This window comes from Giraffa tippelskirchi, chromosome 11 (genome assembly GCF_054371585.1).
Source record: "Giraffa tippelskirchi isolate mGirTip1 chromosome 11, T2T-mGirTip1v1.2.pri, whole genome shotgun sequence".
Taxonomy (NCBI): Eukaryota; Metazoa; Chordata; class Mammalia; order Artiodactyla; family Giraffidae; genus Giraffa; species Giraffa tippelskirchi.
In genome coordinates, this window is record NC_137285.1 from 143,452,323 (window position 1) to 143,471,462 (window position 19,140).

Genomic DNA, 19,140 nt, shown 5'->3' on the forward strand with positions numbered 1-19,140 from the left:
GTTGGGAAGATCCCCTGGAGGAGGAAACAACCTACTGCAGTATTCTTGCCTGAAAAATCCCTTGGACAGACTATACGCAGGCTGTAGTCCAAAGGACTGCAAAGATTTGGACATTACTGGGCACGCACACAAGTCATAGGATCCCCATTCCTCTTTGGATTGAGTGATGCTTTCCAGTTTCACTTCTGTGTTTCTAAATCTACACAGTGGGACAGCAGTCACACCAGATATTACCTACTTCCCCTACCCCTGTCTCAAGGCCTCCTACTAGCTGCCCCATTCCCAGTAGGCAGAGTGATGTCATAATGGGGTCAGAATGGTACCTGCTGATAATAACACAGCAGATGCAAGAGCAGGCTTGCTGCAGCACCTCCTGAACAATTGGGCTGTTGTTGTCTTAAATGGAGTGTTTGGGTTAAACGTATTTGTCTATGATGTAACCTCCTGGCCCTCAGCTACCAGTGGAAGCAACTCTTTCTGGTTTGACCTGGTTGATATCACAAGCTCTACTTTGCCAGAAATGTGACTTCTTGATGAATAGTTGGTCCAGATCTACCAATTTGGAGTGAACTCATATTTGGCCACCTGCTGGTAAGGTTGAGCATCCCTTTACCTAACTGTAGCCGTGAACATCTGGCCCTCGTATCCCTGCTATGCCCAGAGAAACCAAAATGATACCACAAGGAGAGGATGGGAGAGCCTGGAACTGAGTGCTCACAGGGTGCTCTGAGTGATGGAATGTAGATTGCTGACACCCTTTCCCTTTCATTCTTGCTATTGTAGGAGCGCCAGCGACCAAGAGGAGACAAGATGAGTTTTCAAAGCAGCCCTCAGACACCCAGGACACACCTTATCCTTTGCCTCGTGCTTTCCGCAATGTTGCTGCTCACGTTCATCTTCCTATTAACCCTCGCCATCATCACCCCCTCTTGATCACCACCCTTCCTCCATTCACTGTCTACCCAGCTGTTTCTCTGAGGTGCCCCTCCCAGGGGCAGTGGCTTTGCTCTTTCTTTGGCAAGTTCCCCTCTGAGTTATATCCAGATGGCTGATAATAGTTTCCCTGTCTCCTCCCCCTGCTCCGTGCCAGAATCAGCCCAGGACTCAGCCCCCCAGGTCAGGGAAACCACGGCAAATCCTACCTCTTCCAAAATGAAGTTTCAAGACTCTCTGGCAGAGCCGTCACACTCAGTGAGGGTCCCCCGGGTATCTGAGAGTGATGTAATTGAAACCAGATGGACGCACCATCAATCCGTTAATCCTAGTCATATACAGTGAAAGAGTTCCCTTAGGACTGACTGAAACTATGAGGGGTAAGAGAGAGAGAAAGAGCCCTGGAATTAGACTGCCCCTGAATACAGGATGGAATCATCTCGATTTTTTTTTTCCTCCAATTAAATTTGCATTTCATTCTACCATATTGTGATGGCTTCACTCTAGACATTTTCATTTGAGACCCAAGGCTTTTCTTCATGGGTTTTGAGCTACAGGTTCCTGGATGGTGAGGTAAGTGACATTTGCCAGCACTGTCTAGGACGATTGGTAATGATCTCAGAAACCCAGGGCTCGTGAGACAGGCCTGCCTGGTTAGGCTGTAAGATTTGTCATTTATTGGTTTCTTTTGACCTGAATGCCCCTTGGGGATTCCCAGCCCTGACACAGACATTGGTCCAGCCTCACAATGTTAATCTAGACTACACATAAAACAGAACCACCCCCTCCCCCCAAACCAGGATTAACCAAGTCAGAATTTGTTGAGGTCGGAGTGCTCTCTCACAATCACTACAAAAAGTGTGGTTCTCAGAAAACCCACCATACCTAGAAAATACATTTTCTCTCCTCCAATTTTATTTCCACTTCTAGGGGTAAGTTAAAACCATTGGCAGACGCCAGATTTTCACGTGTGAGCTGAACTATCTCTTCTCATAAAAAGATTCAGACTCAGCTCGTTAACTCACATCCTTGCCAATAAGTGAAAAAAAACCAAAAAAGACAAAACTGGCCAATCCAGCAGAAATGTTAGGCCTTTCTTCCACTGCTCCATGGCCTGTATTTATTAGACTAGGACTTAAAGAGATGCAATGCCCATTTTTTACTGTTGGACTATCAGATATACCAATCCAAATTTCACAGACCAGCAGCTAATTTCAAGACTGCTTTAATAGTGAAAGGATAAAAAGTTCAGCTAATTTGGATCCACTAGATCACCCCCTCCCAATGAATTTGTGATTGAGATCTCTCTGCCCTCAGAGGCAAACAACTGTCCATCAACCACTAAATCAAGGCCAAACTCACATAGCTATCCTGAGGCACCCCTCTCTTATTATTATTATTTATTATTTTTCTTTTCTCCCCATGATCCAAAGTTCTGATTCTTTTCTATGTGGCTTCTGCTAAACTAAAGCACACTGGTGTCCTGAGCCCCACCCCACCCCACCCCACTGCTTCAGCCTCAGCCACTAACATGTGCTTGCTCTGGCTTCCTTGTCTTTGCTTAGATCCTTACCATGAAGCCCACTCAAGACACTCCCAGGTGACCCTCCAGGTCCCGAATCTCCCAAATGTGCCTTTCATTGGCAAGGCATAGGAAAACCTATCATCTGGTTCTCCAGGCAGTTCGAGTGGCATGGGGTGGGGAAGAAGGCGTTTGAAAGAGCTTGCTCCTTGATGATGGAGGTGTGCAAAGAGCAGATATTGCCTTAACTGCTCTGATATTGAACACTGTCATCGCTTTCAGGTGGATAGAGAGTTGAGACTTTTTTGAGTGCTGATGCCGACAAAAGGAAAGGGAGGGGGTGGAATTCTACTTTCCTTCAGCATGCAAGTGGTCCTTAAAAACGTCTCCCTAAACCTCCAAATATGCTGGCTTCTAAGAAGTGTTTTCCAAGACTGAATGTACCTCTTGATCAGGGTAAGTGATGAAACGTGTGCTTAACAGAGGAAGGGGATGGTGGAATAGCTTGTATTACGCACGCTGTGGCTCATCTCCCCCACCGTGCTAATGGCTTGGCCTCTGAAGTTTTCAGAATCAAGAAAAGGATCAGGGATGCCAGTTTCTGAAAGTGTGAAGGAGGACTAGCCAACCCAAACGCAGATTTGCTGCTGTTCTCACCTTCAAAGAGCCTTCTGGGGAGACTGGACTGGGGAGTTCCTAACTCCTCCCTGGTACCACCCACAGGACTTCCTTAATGGAGTGGGCAACATGGTTGGCTGTAGCAGCCTGAATGGACAGAAAGTTCACTGCATCTTCACTTCACACTGGCTGGCTTCAGACAGATCCCTTGAGTTTTGGATGAAGCTGAACCAGCTGGAACTTTCCGGTAGAGAAATTTGGAGAGGGAGGTCTCTTCTCATAGGCAGATAGCCTTGTGGCGAGGTGGGGAGAGGGAGGGGAGTGGTGGTGTGCTATATTGGCTCAAGGGACTCTTAGGAGAAATAAATCAACTTCATTGTTCAGGTTACTGCTGAAAAAGTCCCAGATATCTCTAATTCCTAATGATGGAGCTAGAACTGGAGCACAGAAAACTGGATCTTGGAATCGAAGCAATATGATAGAGAGATGTGAGCATGAATATGGGAACCGCACAAATATAAATATGATCAGATCCTTAGTTTTACAACTTCAAGCTCTAAGACTTCTGCACAAGTGACTTAAACTGCCTGCTCTCCATTTTCTTAGCTTTAAACTCTTTAGTCCATGGAATTTAGTCCAACTCTTTAGTCCATGGAATTCTCCAGGCCATAATACTGGAGTGGGTAGCCATTCCCTTCTCCAGGGAATCTTCCCTGGAGAACCAGGGTCTCCTGCATTGCAGATGGATGATTTACCAGCTGAGCTACCAGGGAAACCCTTGAAAATAGAAAAAATAAGTAATATTTTGGGATTGATTTATGTCCAACCTAATGGGGTGGGCAACAAAATTATAGTGATACCCATAAAATGGCCATAAGCATAAGATCATTTATGTAAAAGCACCCAGCACAGCATCTGGCACATAATAGGTTCTCAAAAACTATTGATTTATTCTCCCCCTATCCTGGCCCTTATTTAGGCCAAAATAGTTCTGCTCCCTGATGGAGACCTCTTTAGGCCAACAGGAATCCCTTTCCTGGACTTCTTCCCTGACAGACTCCCCTTGGTTGATTTCCTAAGAGCTGGATTTTTTTTCCCCTCTTCCAAACAGAGTACTTTACCTACTGGCATTTTTCTTGGTGCTTGGAGAGCAGACAAGAGACACGGGCGGGACATTTCTGGGCTTCATTGACCCTGAAAGGGAGGAGACTCAGTTCTTTTCAAGGGCTTCGTGACAACAGCCTACCCCACAGGCCCTCTGGGGCAGCATTAGGGGAAATGAGTCTTCTTCATGCTTGGGATGCCCAGGGTAGGGTTGGCAGTGCAGAAGGCGGTTTTCATCTTGGACAGATTCCATGTCAGTCTATTAATTCTCTGGGTCCTTAGCTTGACTGCTCAGACAGGAATTGGGCACCACAGCCCTCAGCAGAGAATGGCAGGACAGCTTGGAAAACCAAGGTCACCAGCTCCGGTCCAGGCGTGTACCAAAGGATCTGATTGTTGATGCGTAGGGCAACCAGAGATGCTGTCTGTGAAGGACTAACTTTCTGCAAATGTTTCTGCTGAGTTTCCTAGGTACCCCCAGCCCCCATGTAACCACTCAGCTTGATTAGAGTAGCAAGACAGGGAAGAGAGGCATTCTCTTGTGGGGGGTGGGGGTTGTGAGGAGAAGCAAAGATACCGAGTCCATCAACTGCCACAGGTAATGTAATTTTGGTTGCTACCCTTAAAAGTTCTGAGCACATTTCTTCTATTTCCAACTCTGCCTTATTTGTTAGGGTTACATACGGGGTTTACTGGAAGCTGTTAGGGGATGCCCAAAGTGATCTTGAATGAAGCTGCTTTGGCTTCAACATCAGATACAATAGCACCCAACTACCATTGAAAGCCTAGAAACAGAAAGCAGCTCACACGATTCCAAAGTGTCTCTTCTCTGTGTAGTTCATGTAGTCTGTATAGAAATGGTGCGGTCACATGAGTTTATGCTTACACATAGCTCATCTCATAGCTCTAAAAGCATACCTACTCTGTGCCTTTAAAACATACTCAGCCTAACACTCCCATTAATTCAGTAAGACTTCCTTGAAACACATGATGGGGATGCTTTCCTGTCCAACATCTAATGACCCCATGTGATAAGCCATTTTCAGTGCAAGAACCCAGGCCGACCCTGTCTCACTGAAACTACTTCTGACTGCCCGCCTGCCCCACGGTAGCGGCATTCTCACGTGCATACATACACGCATTCGTGGAGCTAAAAATAAACAGCTGTTGATGGGCTGCCAGAGGATGTCCTCCGTGCTGAGCAGGCATCCTCTGGCTTCCTACAGTAGGCAAGGCTTAAGCCACAGACAGGAGTTGAGGGTCCAGGACAGGCTTAAGCTTAAACCAAAATCTCTGAGGCAAGTCACAAAGGCTCAGAGGGCCTGAAGAGGGAGATGAGAGGGTATTAAAGATCACACTGATTGAAGGTCAGCCCCATGACGGCTCGCTGTCTCTCGGGCCTTGTGCCCCCAATCCTAGCAGTAACCTCTGGAAAATTGTTTATTGGCATAAGGGAAATCACTGACAGGGAATGTTGATAATTTAAGTTGATAAAGGAGATGGACCAGGCATCAGGCATGATGTAAATAGCTTTCTGGTCCCCAGCTCCCCCTTCTTGGGGCAGAAGTTACATGAACTGGATCTGGGATCCTGAGTAGATTTGGGGAGGGTGATTTGTGTATGTAATTGTGTTCCGATCTTCCAATCTGCAAGAATTCTTGCCACCTCCAGCACATCCCCAATCAATAAACCCTCTGTCATGCTGAGGTGTGGCATGTCTTCTGCTGAAAACCTCAAATTCAGACACAGCTGAGACACACGCTCGGGTGCACGCACACGCACACGCACGCTTTATCACCCTCACGAAACAAGCTCCTTTCAAACTGGTTTAAAAATAGCACTAATCCATTCAGCTCATTTTTCAGGAGCATTATTTTAAGATGAAAACTAGAAGATCCCCTGGTCTTTGAGAGGGAGAAAGGCTAAAGCCTCCCCTAGTCTTAAAAAGTCCTGATAATGTTGCTAGAGACTAAGCCTTTGCAGTCTTTGTTCCCTTTTCTCCTCCCCCATTCAACAAAAGTTGTTTATCGGCTAATACCCTGCCATCTGGGTATTTATAGAGGTGGGTTTCCTCTTCAGGTGGTAGTGCCAGGGCAAAGCTACAGCATCAAGCCCTTCCCTGTCCCTGGCCTCTCCGTTGGCTCTCCGCTCCTCCCGCCCTCCTGCAGTGACTGGAGGCCGGTGGATTTGTGAACCAGCTTTCCCCTCCCCTACACAGGGGAGCCCCTAAACGCTGCTGGCCATTTGCAAAAGGCTGTGTGTATGTGTGTGTTTAATTGCAGGTTTATTTGTTCCTGCTCTGGGAGTCTGTCTGTCTGTAACTTGGATGACTGCTCTCTGGGAAGCTGTAGCTGGCTGATTCCGTGGGCGACCGAGCAGGATGCGTGGGCGCAGGAAACAGAAGAGGGAAAAGAAAGCGGGAGGGAGAGAAAGGGAACGGGAGAGAGCGAGCGGGAGCCTTAGAATCTGTTATTTGCGTCACTCGAGGAGCCGGGGCTATCTGCCCGACAAACACACAGAATTAATCCGAGTTATAGCTAGAGCTGTCTCCGCTACAGCGGTCAGCTGCGAAAGGGCGGGGAAAGGACGCTCGCTCCGCGTCTGTGCCGAGCCGAGATTGCAGCCGGCGGCGCAGGGCGTTTGGGGAGGGGGCTGTCCTGCTGGGCAAGCCCTCGGGGGCCCCGCACGCCCGGTGCACACCAGGTTGCAGCCTTCTCTGCAGCTGCCCGGCCCAAGCCTGGGGTGGCGCCCGCCTCGGCCGCCTCGCTTGTTCAGTGGTTGCGCCGAACACAAAGCGTTGTCTCTGAGCAGAAGCCTCTTCTCGGCTGAACCAGACCCACCAAAGAGGAGAATCTGCACGTGACGTCAGTAGGTGATGACTGACGCAGGCTGGCAAAGGAGACTCAAGGCGGCTGCTCCGCGCTGCCTTCATGAGTCTATTTTCTCCAATCCCTTCGTAGTGAATTACTAGAACGCAACACACACACACACACACAGCGCCTTCAAAATATACATTTCCAAAGGCGGTGTGTTGCAAACACAGCAAGATTTTGCAAAGCATGGGTGGGAAACGTGGGAAGGGTATGGAGGGTTTTGTTTTGTTTTTTCCTTTCCTCATTTGGGAATCTCCAGCGTGGACCGCATTAGACTCTAGAGCTTTTTTTGGAAGCTCCTCCGGGGATGGGGTCTAAGCACCCCACCCCACCCCCATTTCCCAAGCATGTCTGGTCAATGGAGACCTGCAGCTCTAAAAGAATACAACCACTCCAAAGCCTTCTGGTCGGGGAGACAGTGAGGAGCTTGCAACAGGCGGAGGCAGACAGGAGTTAATGGGAGGGAGGGAGAATATAAGCAATATTTGGGTGTTTTTCTGCTTTGAAAAAATCATCTGCAGTAATGTAAGTGAGTGTGGTGGTGCAGGGAAAAGTGGGGAGGGGGCGCTTAATGCACATCTAATGTTTTGGACGTAACGTTCCAGCGAAATGCCTTTGTGTGTGGAGGTTTTTTCAGTACTTGCTAAAAATAGCATCAGGGTTTGATCGTGTTCCAGAAATAGACCGAGGGCTGCACTGGGATAAAAAGCCAGCGCGGGTGGAAGAAAACCTGGACATCACCGCATTCCTCCTCCCCCCCCCCCAACTATGTCTGGAAATTAATTGTTGGATTTTTCCTCTCCTCTCTTCTGTCTCCCTCTCTCTCTCCACTTTCTCTTCCCACCCCTTGTGTTTCTCTTTCTCTCTCTTAAGGAGTTCCCGTTTGGGTAAGTAATATTATGTCATGTGCATGCCGCAGACTGTGAGTATGAACAGAGGCTTACTTTGTGCATGCCCTGGGGTTCTTTTTTGGCTGTCTTTTCACCCCTTTTCTAAAGAGAAGGGTGGGACTGAGTAGGGGGTGAGGGGTATAACTGTGTGTATGCATAATGAATTTGGGGCTGCATGAAAAGGAACCAAAAGGGGGAATTCTTGCAGAGCCGGGAATCACCCTGACCAATCTCTGAATCAATAGCTGCAACTCTCTGTCTCTCTATGGGTCGGCGCTGTTGAGCCCGGTTCTCTCGACTGCCCCCCTCCCTTCCCCATTTTCTCTGTCTTAAAGGGTGTCCAGATACGACTTAATGGGCCATCTCTGCGAGATTAATGGAGACGATGCGATATAGATTAAAACTGCATGGTGGGGCTGGGAGGTAAAAGAAGGAAAAATCCGCGTTCCTCTGACAAACTTCCCTGCTCGCTCCGGTCCGGGAGCCGGAGGACCGCGACCCTGGCGGATCCCGGCTGGCCCAGGGCGCGGTAGCTGTCCATGGAAGGCAGGTGCTGAAAATTCCTTGGTCCTTGGCGAGCTCAGCTCCGAGCGCCAGGGGGCGGGGTTGGCGCCAGTTGCGGATAGCCCCGCCCTGAATGCAGAAGAGGGATACGGAGAGGAGAGGGTTAAGGATGTTCAAAGAGGATAGTCGTGACTTCGGTGAGAGCTTTGGGGAAAAGGAGGGGTGAGTGGGAAGGAAAGGGAAAAAAATGTAAAGGAGGGGGTGCAAAGTGTTAGGTTCGAGGATGAGCCAAGGCCCAGCGCTCCAGGAACCGCAAGCCGGTGGTTTACCGGCTTTCTCTGCAGAGGCCAGGCACTATCTGGGTCTCCATTCCCAGGCTCCCGCACCTTCCCGCCAGTGGGTTTGAAAGATTTCTCTCCAGTGATGGTCCCTTTCAAATAAGAGGCTATAGGGTTGCTCTACTCGGGCTCTCGTCGCTCCCACTTCATGTCCCCCACGTTCCCACATTCTGCAGTTCCCGGGAGGTGTGTAAGGATGTGTCTGTGCGTTATGGCATTTTTCTTACTATTCCCTTTCCTTCGCGTCCTAGTCATGGGAGCCCCAAATGAGTTGGTGGAATGAATGAATTAGAAGCCAAACCAAAGCACAGGAGTTGCTGGTGCGATGCGCAGAAAATCCAGGCTTGGGAACATCGCCCAGCGCCTTCAAGCCAAAAATGCCAAAGGGTTTCTGAAAACCGGCTCTGAAGGAAACTAGGGAGGGAGGGGGTTCTTCTCAAGTTCCCAAATGTTATTGGGGTGACCACCAACTGCCTGGGGTTATGGGGTTGACCCAACGTGATATGCACTGCAACCAACTCCAGTGACTTTAGTTAAACCTGTAGCCAGACAGGTGAAGGGGGAGGAAGGTTATCAGAGGCCAGAGTAGGGGGTGGGAGGAGGAATAAACATCACTCAGGCATACAAAGACATTCTTGCTGATTAACTCCTAGGGGAGAAATAATAAAAATGCATCCTCCAATTGGCCCACAAGGGTGGGCTGTAGACAGTGGGTGGGTGGGGTGAAGCTATCTTGTAGATCTGCAGTAAGCTTGTGAGCATGCAGGGATATTTTCTATATACCTGTAATAATAATAAGGGGGGGGGAAAGGACGGTAAGTATCTGTGAGGTCTGGCCTTCAACTGAAAGAGGAGAGCCCAGGTACCCCATCCTAACCCACTAACAGCCTATGGCTTCAGTGACCTGACCCCCCACCCCCAACTCAGGGCAGCGGAGGCGCAGCCCTGGGGTGCGGGCTGGGGGTCGAGTTATTTTTACTTTAGAAGTAGTCTATCTGGGAAGATTCCCTGGCTGAGACAGTATTCGTCAACTCATAATAGTAACAAGGGCTGTTGCTGATGTTGTGGAGAATAACACAAATAACTTCAACCCACACTTCGTCTTGACAATTCAGCTCAAACCAAAGCTGCTCGCCGCCTCCCGGCCCACCCCTCGGCCTCCTCGTCACTCACCCGGACCCACTCGTTCCCTTTCCCAAGCCTCGCCCCTCTCAGCCCTACAAGTTGCGTGGTTATGTTTACAAATTCTGCCACATTTGCAAAGGCAAGAGCTTGTTGCAGGGGGGGGCGCCGCTAGGAGGGATGGCAGCGCAATAAAACATATGCAACACGTGGAGCGGTGGGAAGGGGGGTCGTTAAGGGAAAAGAGAGGACGCCCCATGTCCTCATTTCCCCGCCCCCCCGACCCCTCTCCTCATCGCTTGGCACAATGCAGAAGTTTACCCCCGAACTAGATCCTATTAAATAATTCAATGGTAGCGGTGTAATTTTGGTTGGAACCAGCACGGATTCCCAAGTCGTGACTGCAAAAAGTGAGTAATGCGCGCTGGCTGCGTCATGGCTCTAGTCACAGTTCATTCCGAACTGAGAAGGAATCGTGACTTCGCCTGGAGACGTCCCCTACAAGGGAGACCGGCGGGGGGGGGGACAAGCCGGGGGGGCAGAGAATGGAGGTGGGGGGAAGACCTATCCAATGAAAACCGCTGCCGGGGGGACTTTTGAACTCCGCCGCTCGCTGTCTGGCTCTCCCCTCTCGGCCCGGTGCACCTCTCCCCCCCACCCTCCTGGCCGGCGCGCTCGCCAGCGCGCTCGCTCGCTCTCCCGCCACCCGACGAGTCCTCAACAAGTTGGAGGAAGGCAGGAACGCAGGGGTTAAGCTCGGAGAGCCGCAATTACCAAGATCGTGACCCTCCCACACAGTACAGTAACTTATATACTTACCTGGAAGAGCCCGCTCGGCCGCCGGGCCAACACCCGTGGGGGGCGGGGAAGGGCGGGAGGGGAGCGGGCCGGTTGGAGAGGGGCTCCTCCAAGCTGGCTGCAGTGCGGACCGGACCGGCGCGCTCCAGGGACCCGGGGACCCAGGTAAGGAGAAGGGGTGACGGTGAGCAGGTCGGCCGGCGGTCGGTCGGCTCAGTGGTCGGCTGAGCAGAACTTTTTCCTTTTATTTCCCACCCCTCAGGGGGCCGCGCCGCCGCTGCGGCGGCCTCGGACTGTGGAGCCCCCTCCGGCGCGGCGGACGCGCCGACGCTCGGAGGGTGTGTGCGTGCGTCTGCCGGTCGCCGAGCCGAGGGGACGCCGTGGGAGGGTGGGAGGGTCGCCGAGCTGCCGGAGGGTGATGGATGGGCGGAGGGGGTGGGCCAACAGAGACTCGGAGATGGTCTAGCTGGATTTTCTCTGGGCAAGCTTCAGCCAGAGCGTGCGTGTGCGCCCGCGCCCGCCGGCACGTCGATTCCAGGGTGGCAAAGAACAAATATGGCAACTTTTCCCCCCAAGTTCTGGCGATGTTTTGCAACACCCCACTTAGGCTGAACCTTTCCTTCCTCGGGGACGGAGGTGGTCCGAACGTTCCTTTGCCCAAATCCTTCTCGGGCCGTGATGGGGCGGGGTGGAGGGGAGGGGAGGAAGACCAGTCTGGGGAAGGGTGGCGCTGCCCTGGGGAGAAGCAGGGCAACCCCTCAAAGTTTGACTACGTTGGATGGTGGAGGGGGCCTAAAGGGAGAGAGGGAAGAGGGAAGGAGGGATAACGTAGGAAAGAGATCTCCCTCCTCCTTCCACCCTGGTCTCCCTTCCCCTCCCCTCTCCTTCCTCCAGCAGAGGGTGGAATCTCCCGACGTTGTGGGAGCCGGCGGTCAGAGAGGGGCTCGCCTCTTGTTGTTCCCCTCAACATTCTGCAGAATGGGTAGGGAGTGCGGGGCGGGGGCTGGGGGGGGGGTGCTGCAGCAATGAAAGGGCACCCGAGGCAAGTGGGACCTTAGAACATCTAGACGGGTTTGGGGGAGGGTACGGAAGGAGGGGCTTCACCCTGCCTATTGAGCCTCCAGAACTTTACGGGGAGTGGGGTTCGAGCCACCCCCCCCCTTTTTTTTTTTAAGAAATAGGCTGACTACTGTGCAGTTTGGGTATATTTTCTGTTTATCTTGGCCTGTCATTTTACGTCTGAATCTCCTGGCTTAGGTCCTGTTGGGAGAGATCGCTCTCTTGAACCCTGTCCCAATATCTCACGTCCTCGCCTCGGCTGGAATGGGGCAGAGGGGCTTGGCCGGATTTTTTGCAACAACAATATTTTAAGGTGTTCCAGTCTGGGTTTTGTTAAATAATTAGAAATGGAAATATTTTTTTCCTCCCTCCCCCTTCTGGAAAAAAAAAAAAAAGGAAATGTGAGCTCTCTCCTGATTGGTGGGTGACGATTTTAGTCCGCACCAATGAGCTGGCTGCCTCGTCTGTATTTATTTAGTGCTCTGGGGGAGTTTTTCTCTTTACGCAGCGCCTGTAGTCACGGCTGGAACCTCTGCTGGGGGACTAGGAGGGACAAGAGGGGGTTCAGGGGGAATCCGAACTGTACCTGTTCAGAGATCCGCGACCTTGCAGCCGGGGCTGGCAGAACCCTGAGAGGGGAAAGAGGGTGACAGGACAGATAGGCGGGGAGGCTCAGGGTGCTGGGGTACTGGAGAGGGGTGGAGGCTGGGCTCCGGGATCCCTGGTCCCCCCTCCGCGCTCCTCCTCTTGCCCTCCACACACCTCGCTCGAGGCTGTGCGGGCTGAGTTGGGGGATCGCGGACGGTGTGGAGAAATGGAGGGATGGGGCGAGGGGTTCGAGGAGGGGCGAGAGTCGGGCGGGCGGCGCGCGGGGTGGGAAGGCTGAGCCGCGTTGGAGCGCGCTGGGGAGACCCAGCCTGCTCGGCTCCGGGGTTCAGAGACATCCTGGGCTGAAGGCGGCGGCGGCGGCGGCGGCGGACTGAAGAAGCCGGCAGACTCTGCCCTTCGCGAATCTTTTTGCGGTCTGGGCTTGCTGTACATAACTCAATAGCCGGAAGCCCTTACCCCAAAAAGCATTCGCGGAGGGCGCACTCGTCGAGAAGACTGCAGCCACCAGCGATCGCCGAAGTCCGCACATCCCCGAAACGGCTCAGTCCGAGCCTTTCCCAGCCCTCTCCCCGTTTTCCACGGAAGAATCAGTCCTTTCCCTCCCGTCCTTCCCGCGCTCCCTGAGGCTTTGGTCACACGCCTGTCCTCCGCGCAGGTCCCCCACCCCCAACTTTTTAATCGACTTTGTATCACAGGGGGAATCGGAGCAGGCGGTGTGCGTAATGTTTTCCGAGAAGTGGGAAGAAGCTGAAATACAATAAAAGTTTACACAAGTTGTGTCTCCCCCACCACCACCAACCTCCGCCCACACCCCGAATAAGCCCATTCACCCACTGCAAAAAAAAAAAAAAGGAATCTAGTCTTAGGGCCAAATCGGTACCTGGAATATGAATCAGTTTAGGACATTTTCTGGTCATTTTTGACTCATATGATCCAACTCTGCAATATAGGGATGGGGAAGCCCTTGAAGGAGAGGCGGGAAGCCCTCAGCATCCCCTTTCCTAGTGGGGGACCCCGAGGTGAGGCGAGCCGCGGTGAACTGGGCAGCTCCGAAAAAGAGGAAAAATACCCAGGCACTGCCCGCTCCCCGGAGCCCCTTCTTCCCCCTACACCTGCTTCCAACCTAATTTGAAGCGTTTTGCAGCCTCAGGCCCCACCCCCCACCCCCCATCTAGCCTTGCTCAAAACTAAGTAACACAGAAAAGGATAAAACGTGTGAAAACTGGGAAAACCCCCGCAGAGAAGGAGCATTTGAGAGATGTGGTTGCACCCGAGTCAGAAGCTCAGCAGTGGCAACAGCAGCGCAGTCCTGGCCTCTTTAGGTGCCCCGTCCTGGGGAGCGGAGCAGAGCTGCAGGGTTGAGGATCAGCTCTGGGTCCCCCCACCTCACCTCCCCTTCCACTGCTTGCAGTCGTGACCGCTTCGGTTACAAGTGGCAAAGATCAGGCCTTCACCATGCTCTGCGCCCCCCACGTCCTTCGTCAGTTAGAAACACTGCTAGACGCCCTTAGGGACTGAACCAGAAGGACACACAGACACACGGAGGCCCAGAGGGATGGACGTGGCTAGAGGATGAGTCTAGGGATATGAGAGTCCAAGACCCAAGGGCTGCGAAGCTTCGCATTTTCGGGGAGGGCCTGAATTCCCCCCCCCCCGTACCCCAATCACCATTCTCCCAGAAAACTAAACACCCACCATCATTTCCTTCTCCCTGAGCTGAGCACCCAGAGTCTACCCTCTCCCGCAGGAGGAAAAAGGGCTCCAAAGTCCGAGAGTGCTGGACAGAGTCAATCTTTTCTAGCTCAGCCTGCGAGGAGACACGGAAGGCGAGGACTCCAAACTCCTGGGATAAATCAGAGCCCCTCTCCCCAGATAAAGGAGATTTTCTCTCTCCGGTTGCGTTTTCTGAAAGAGTAAAAGGGTCCCTAAGATCTGCAAAGGAGATGGAGCCAAAGCAAAAGCTCTGGGGGATTTCCTCCCTGCCTCTCACCTGGGGCCGTCTGTGGAGCGATAGCTTCGCGGAGGGAAGAGGCGCAAAAGCCAGGCTAGATTAAAAATAGCCTCACCCCGTGTCCCTTCAGCATCTCTTTTGTTTTGTTTTTGCTTCTTACCTTCCCCTTCTCTCCCCAGCCAGAAAGCCCTCCTCTCTCCAAAAGCCGGAACCTCCACCAGGTTTTGGAGAGAGGTGACCTGAGCGAAGTGAACTCGCACAAAAACAGTAAGAGCAGCCTGAGCGAGGGCGGCTCGAGGTGCCCGCGCCCCTGGCCCCCCTCACTCCTCCCACGAGGCGAGGTGTGGGGCCGGGGCTCGGGAGCCCACGAGCACCCGGCCGAAGCCGGCGTCGTGCGCGCCCGAGCGAGTCCTCGCCTCGCCTCGCCTCAGCCAGACAACTGTTGCTGCTTTGAAGAAGCTGCTGCGGCCGCAGCACAGCTGCTGGGGCGACCGACCGCACACCGGGGCTGGGGGTGCTCACTCCTGATCCGGGGCGAGGAGCTTGAGGAGAGGGGCGTCTCATTCCGGGTGGAATCAGAGGAAAGCACCCCCCTCCCCTTTCCCTTCACCAGGAGTGAAAATTGGTGGCTTCTTGTACATCTTTCCTTCCCTCCTAAGGGCGGCTGCTTCAACCTGAGGCCAGTGGGAGCTGTCTCTACGCTTTCTCCCCACTTTGCCTTTGCTGAAAAAGGAGGGCAAAGTGGGGGGGGAGGACCTCTTTGAACCCTCAAACTGCTAACGCACACATCTTTTGAAAAGAAAAAAAAAAGCCACGTCACCCAGTAAGCCAGGGGCCTGATGGAAACTTCCAGGCACTTGCATCTGACGCAGACTCTCGAGCCCCTACATTAGGGAAAAGGGGTAGCAGCTGGAGACCCTTCCTCACCCCAGTGTGCTTCTCCATGGGGGTGGGAAGTGTCCAGGGAGTCCCTGGGGACACTTGGTCCCCTGAGCCCATCAGCTAGCTTAGCTTTTGCCTGTGTCAGAAAATTCAGACCAGGCTGGTCCCTAGAGCTGAGGAAGGGGTGCAGACATCACGGAGCCCCCTCTCTATCTCCTGCCCCCTGGTGGTTGGGTCAGGCTGGGGGTCCAGCGCTCTCACCCTCAGGCCCAGTCTTGGTTGCTCGGTTCCTGTGTGGCTCCCCGCTGCCTCTCCTGCTCTATCCGTGGCTGGAGCCAAGTTTCCTCCCCTTGCCGTGCTCTTTTGCCCCTTCTGGCCTCTTTCCCAAGACCTGTGGTTGCTTTGAATCCCTTCCTTACCTGCCTTAGGCTGGAGGCAAAGGAAGAGACTGAGTCAAAGGCACGGAGCACACTTGCTACAATCTCAGACCAGGACCCTCTTCTCTGTCTCAGGACTCCTCACCCTAGGGGGCTGTGTGGGCATCTCTGAAAAGCTCTCCTCTTGCTTCAGCCCCCCTGCCTTGTAACTCTGGGCCCAGGTGCACCCCTCTGCCCTTTTCCTTCCCTGTAGCCTCCCTACCCCCATGATTTCCTACAAAATGTCCCAGCCCCCAAACTTTCCCATTCTCCTCCAGAGCCAGCAAAATAACCTTACCCATCTTTGGACCTTTCAGGTGGTCAAACCTGCCCTGACGCCTGGAGGTCTACATGAGGGGTGGCCACTGAAGGAAGAGGTCTCAGAGGCCATATGAGGCGAAGAGTCTGCACAGATGAGCTCTGGAGTCCCAGGTAAGTGCAAAGATACCCCAGCCCATGGCGCCCTTGGGCTGGGCAGTGTGTGTACACTCCCCACTTGGTGATGAGACACAGGGAAGCCAGAGATCCAGTGCTTGGGGATGGTCCTCGATGGCTTAGCATTTGGCAAAGAGAAGCATCCATCATACAGATGATGGGGGGAGCACAGTAGCCCATGAAGCAGGCCCCTTTCCTGTCTTATCCCCTAGCAGGACCTGGACCTGGGTGTTTGGAAGCTCCCAAGCTTTCAGGACTCAGGGGTGCAGGGCTTCTTCAGTGGGGCCCAGAGTTGCCCCTCTGCCCCCATGTCCTGGGCTATGTCAGGCCTCTTAGGGGCCCAGGAGAGGTGTGGAGTTGAAGGGTGATTTGCTACTGAGCTTAGTTTTTCTGAGGACGCCAGTACATTGAGTTATGTCTATTTAACTGGGTTTCCTCATAGGAAAGATAGGAAGATTTTTAGGTTATTGATTTTTTTTTTTTGAGGGGTAAGGCATTAAACTCTAAACACATTTACTATTAACCAGCAAAATCCTTTGCTACAGAGCTTTTGTTTAGCCGCTGTGCTGAGCTTCAGTCATACCGTGATTTGGGGAATTCAGTTCAAAGCTAGGCAGAGAATTTTGAAACTCCAGGGCTGTTAGATTTGTGAGGTAGGGAGAAACCGAGCTCCCTAACTTATCCTTGGCTGTTATGTGAGCAAAATGTAGGAAGCTGCCAGAAATTCTAGAGGAAACTTGAGGCTCATGGTAGAACAGAAGCACAGTCCATGGAAGACCTTCAGATCCTTATACAAGAGACTTATTCACTGAATTAATTAAATGATTGCTACATAGATTTTGTGAAATGTTTACTTTTGAGAATGGAACTTTAACAATAAGTTGAGTGACTAGAAACCCCTATAATCCCACCCTGTAAAGTGAGAGCAAGATCTTCAAATCACTGGCCGAACCTAACTTCTCTTAAATTCCCCTTCTGAATATAAGTTTTCAGCATCTGTCTTAGAGCAACAGGGCTGTAGTTCATTCCAAGAGGTTAACCTCTCCCCCTTCTCCTCCTTTAATTGATATTTCAATTGCCTTGTAGAAACAGCTAAGAAAATAATGGAGGGGGTAAGATTTTCTTGCCTGAAGGGTAACCTCTTCTAAAAACATCTGTTGATGGGTAAAATCTCAAATTTAAATATGTACGTAGCATGGGAAAGCTAGAAAGAGCTATAGATATACAGACCAATACCTTTATTTTATAAATCACAAAAAAGGGGTTCAGAGAGATTAAGTGATTTTATCAAGGTCACACAGCTGGGGCTCTAACGCAGGTTGTTTACTGTCTACTCTGGATTCTTCCGACTTCGCTCAGTAATTCTTAGCACTACCAAATAATACAGACAATCCATAAACACAAATTGTAACAGATTTCCTTCCAAAACGGCTTGCATTTAGGATGCCAGGGTTCAAAGAAGAGTTTACCTGAAGGTTCTTCTGCTAACAGTTAGCATTCTGGGGGCCTCACTAGGTTAGGCACGGCTCTCCTCTCTTGCTTCTGACATAGCCTAGACCTCGGTGCCTCCATGTGGGCCTTGATCCACTAAGGCAGTCATCAGCACAAGAAATTTGCTGTGTCACAGAATCCGAGTACTGATCTCTTCCAGAGTCTCTCTTAGCCTGAAGCAGTTCCATGAGGCCTAGGCCTCTCTCCCTTATTTCGTCCTCTGGGTGGCAGCTTGAATCTTATCCTTCCTGCTTACTGGGCTTGACTGGGAGCTGTTAGGAGGGTAGTAAGGGCCGATTGAATTCTCCCAGGATTTCTTAATTACTCGACAAGCAAGGAAGGTCCACAAAAGGAGTTTTCAGACCAAGCAGGGATTCATTTGATCCTTGTCCCTCAGATATCTTTTAGAGTGCTGCAGGTCACCTGCTCCTAGGACACTAGCTTGGTCTGGTCAGTTTTAAGATTTACTGCCAACGCCTGGATCTAACTCAGCTTTGCATATTTCCATCAGTGACAACCATTTTGATGCCATTATTAATCATGTCTTCGGCACATGGGAAGAGTAGCCACGCTGTGTGTGCTATGACCAATAAATTACTGTGACGGCCTTTTTCATAGACTCTCCCTGCTGTTTGCTTCCTCACTTCTCTTTCTGGATGTGCTCTTACTGGCAACTTCTAACTAGGAAATAAGATGCATTTCTCAGCTTAAAAAGAAGTAGATTGGAAGGAAGAAAAATGAAATGGAGTGAAAGATACAATTAGGTTAAAAAACGAAGTAAGGAGATTGGCAAACAGTGGAAGGCATTAAAAGAACTAGTTCTATCTGGTCCTGACTACTCAGGTTCATGACCCTGAAAAAGCTATTATATCCTTCCTAGGCTTCTCCTCCGTCTATAAAATTAGGTGCTTTAGAGCTCAGATCCCCCTTGTCCACTCATTCATTCAACACATGTTGAATGTTTATTGCTGCTAAGTCGCTTCAGTCGTGTCCGACTCTGTGCGACCCCATAGACAGCAGCCCACCAGGCTCCGCCGTCCCTGGGATTCTCCAGGCAAGAACACTGGAGTGGGTTGCCATTTCCTTCTCCAGTGCATGAACAGGAAAAGTGGAAGTGAAGTCGCTCAGTCATGTCCAACTCTTAGCGACCCCATGGACTGCAGCCCACCAGGCTCCTCCGTCCATGGGATTTTCCAGGCAAGAGTACTGGAGTGGGGTGCCATTGCCTTCTCTGGAATGTTTATTGAGTCCTTACTATATATCAGGCCTTATTCTAGGCATTGGAGACATAAATAAATTTTTCTCCCTTTGGTAACCTAATGAAGTTATGGAGCTTCTTCCCGGAAAAACAAAACAACAAAAGGAAAGAGAAAAAAGAAAAGCACAGATATTTTACATAAAATTTCAAGGAGCTCATGACTTCCCTAGGCTTCACTGGGCCCTAATTAAGCATTTTTCATCTAGTTAGTCTCAAGGTCCTATATTTTACAAAATTAAGGTTTGCTGCTTAGGTTGCATCATCAAATCTTGATTTGTAGCTGTTCTTTTTTTTTTTTCTTACCTAACAGCTCTGTGTTGTGTTTTTAATCATGGTT

The 19,140-nt window shown here is 51.3% G+C and overlaps 2 long non-coding RNA genes across 2 annotated transcripts in view; both read left to right on the forward strand.

Moving 5' to 3' along the window:
• The window catches only part of LOC145527288 (uncharacterized), a 35,319-nt gene extending 16,393 nt beyond the window's left edge, over nucleotides 1-18,926 (forward strand). Inside the window, exon 2 of the long non-coding RNA XR_014069640.1 lies at nucleotides 15,937-18,926. This is a non-coding gene — a long non-coding RNA (uncharacterized LOC145527288). The remainder of the gene's footprint in view (nucleotides 1-15,936) is intronic.
• Nucleotides 314-1,415, forward strand: LOC145527286 (uncharacterized). The gene is made up of 2 exons (XR_014069637.1): nucleotides 314-591; nucleotides 784-1,415. It is a non-coding gene; the product is annotated as an uncharacterized LOC145527286 (long non-coding RNA).
• Nucleotides 18,927-19,140: the final 214 nt, after the last annotated feature.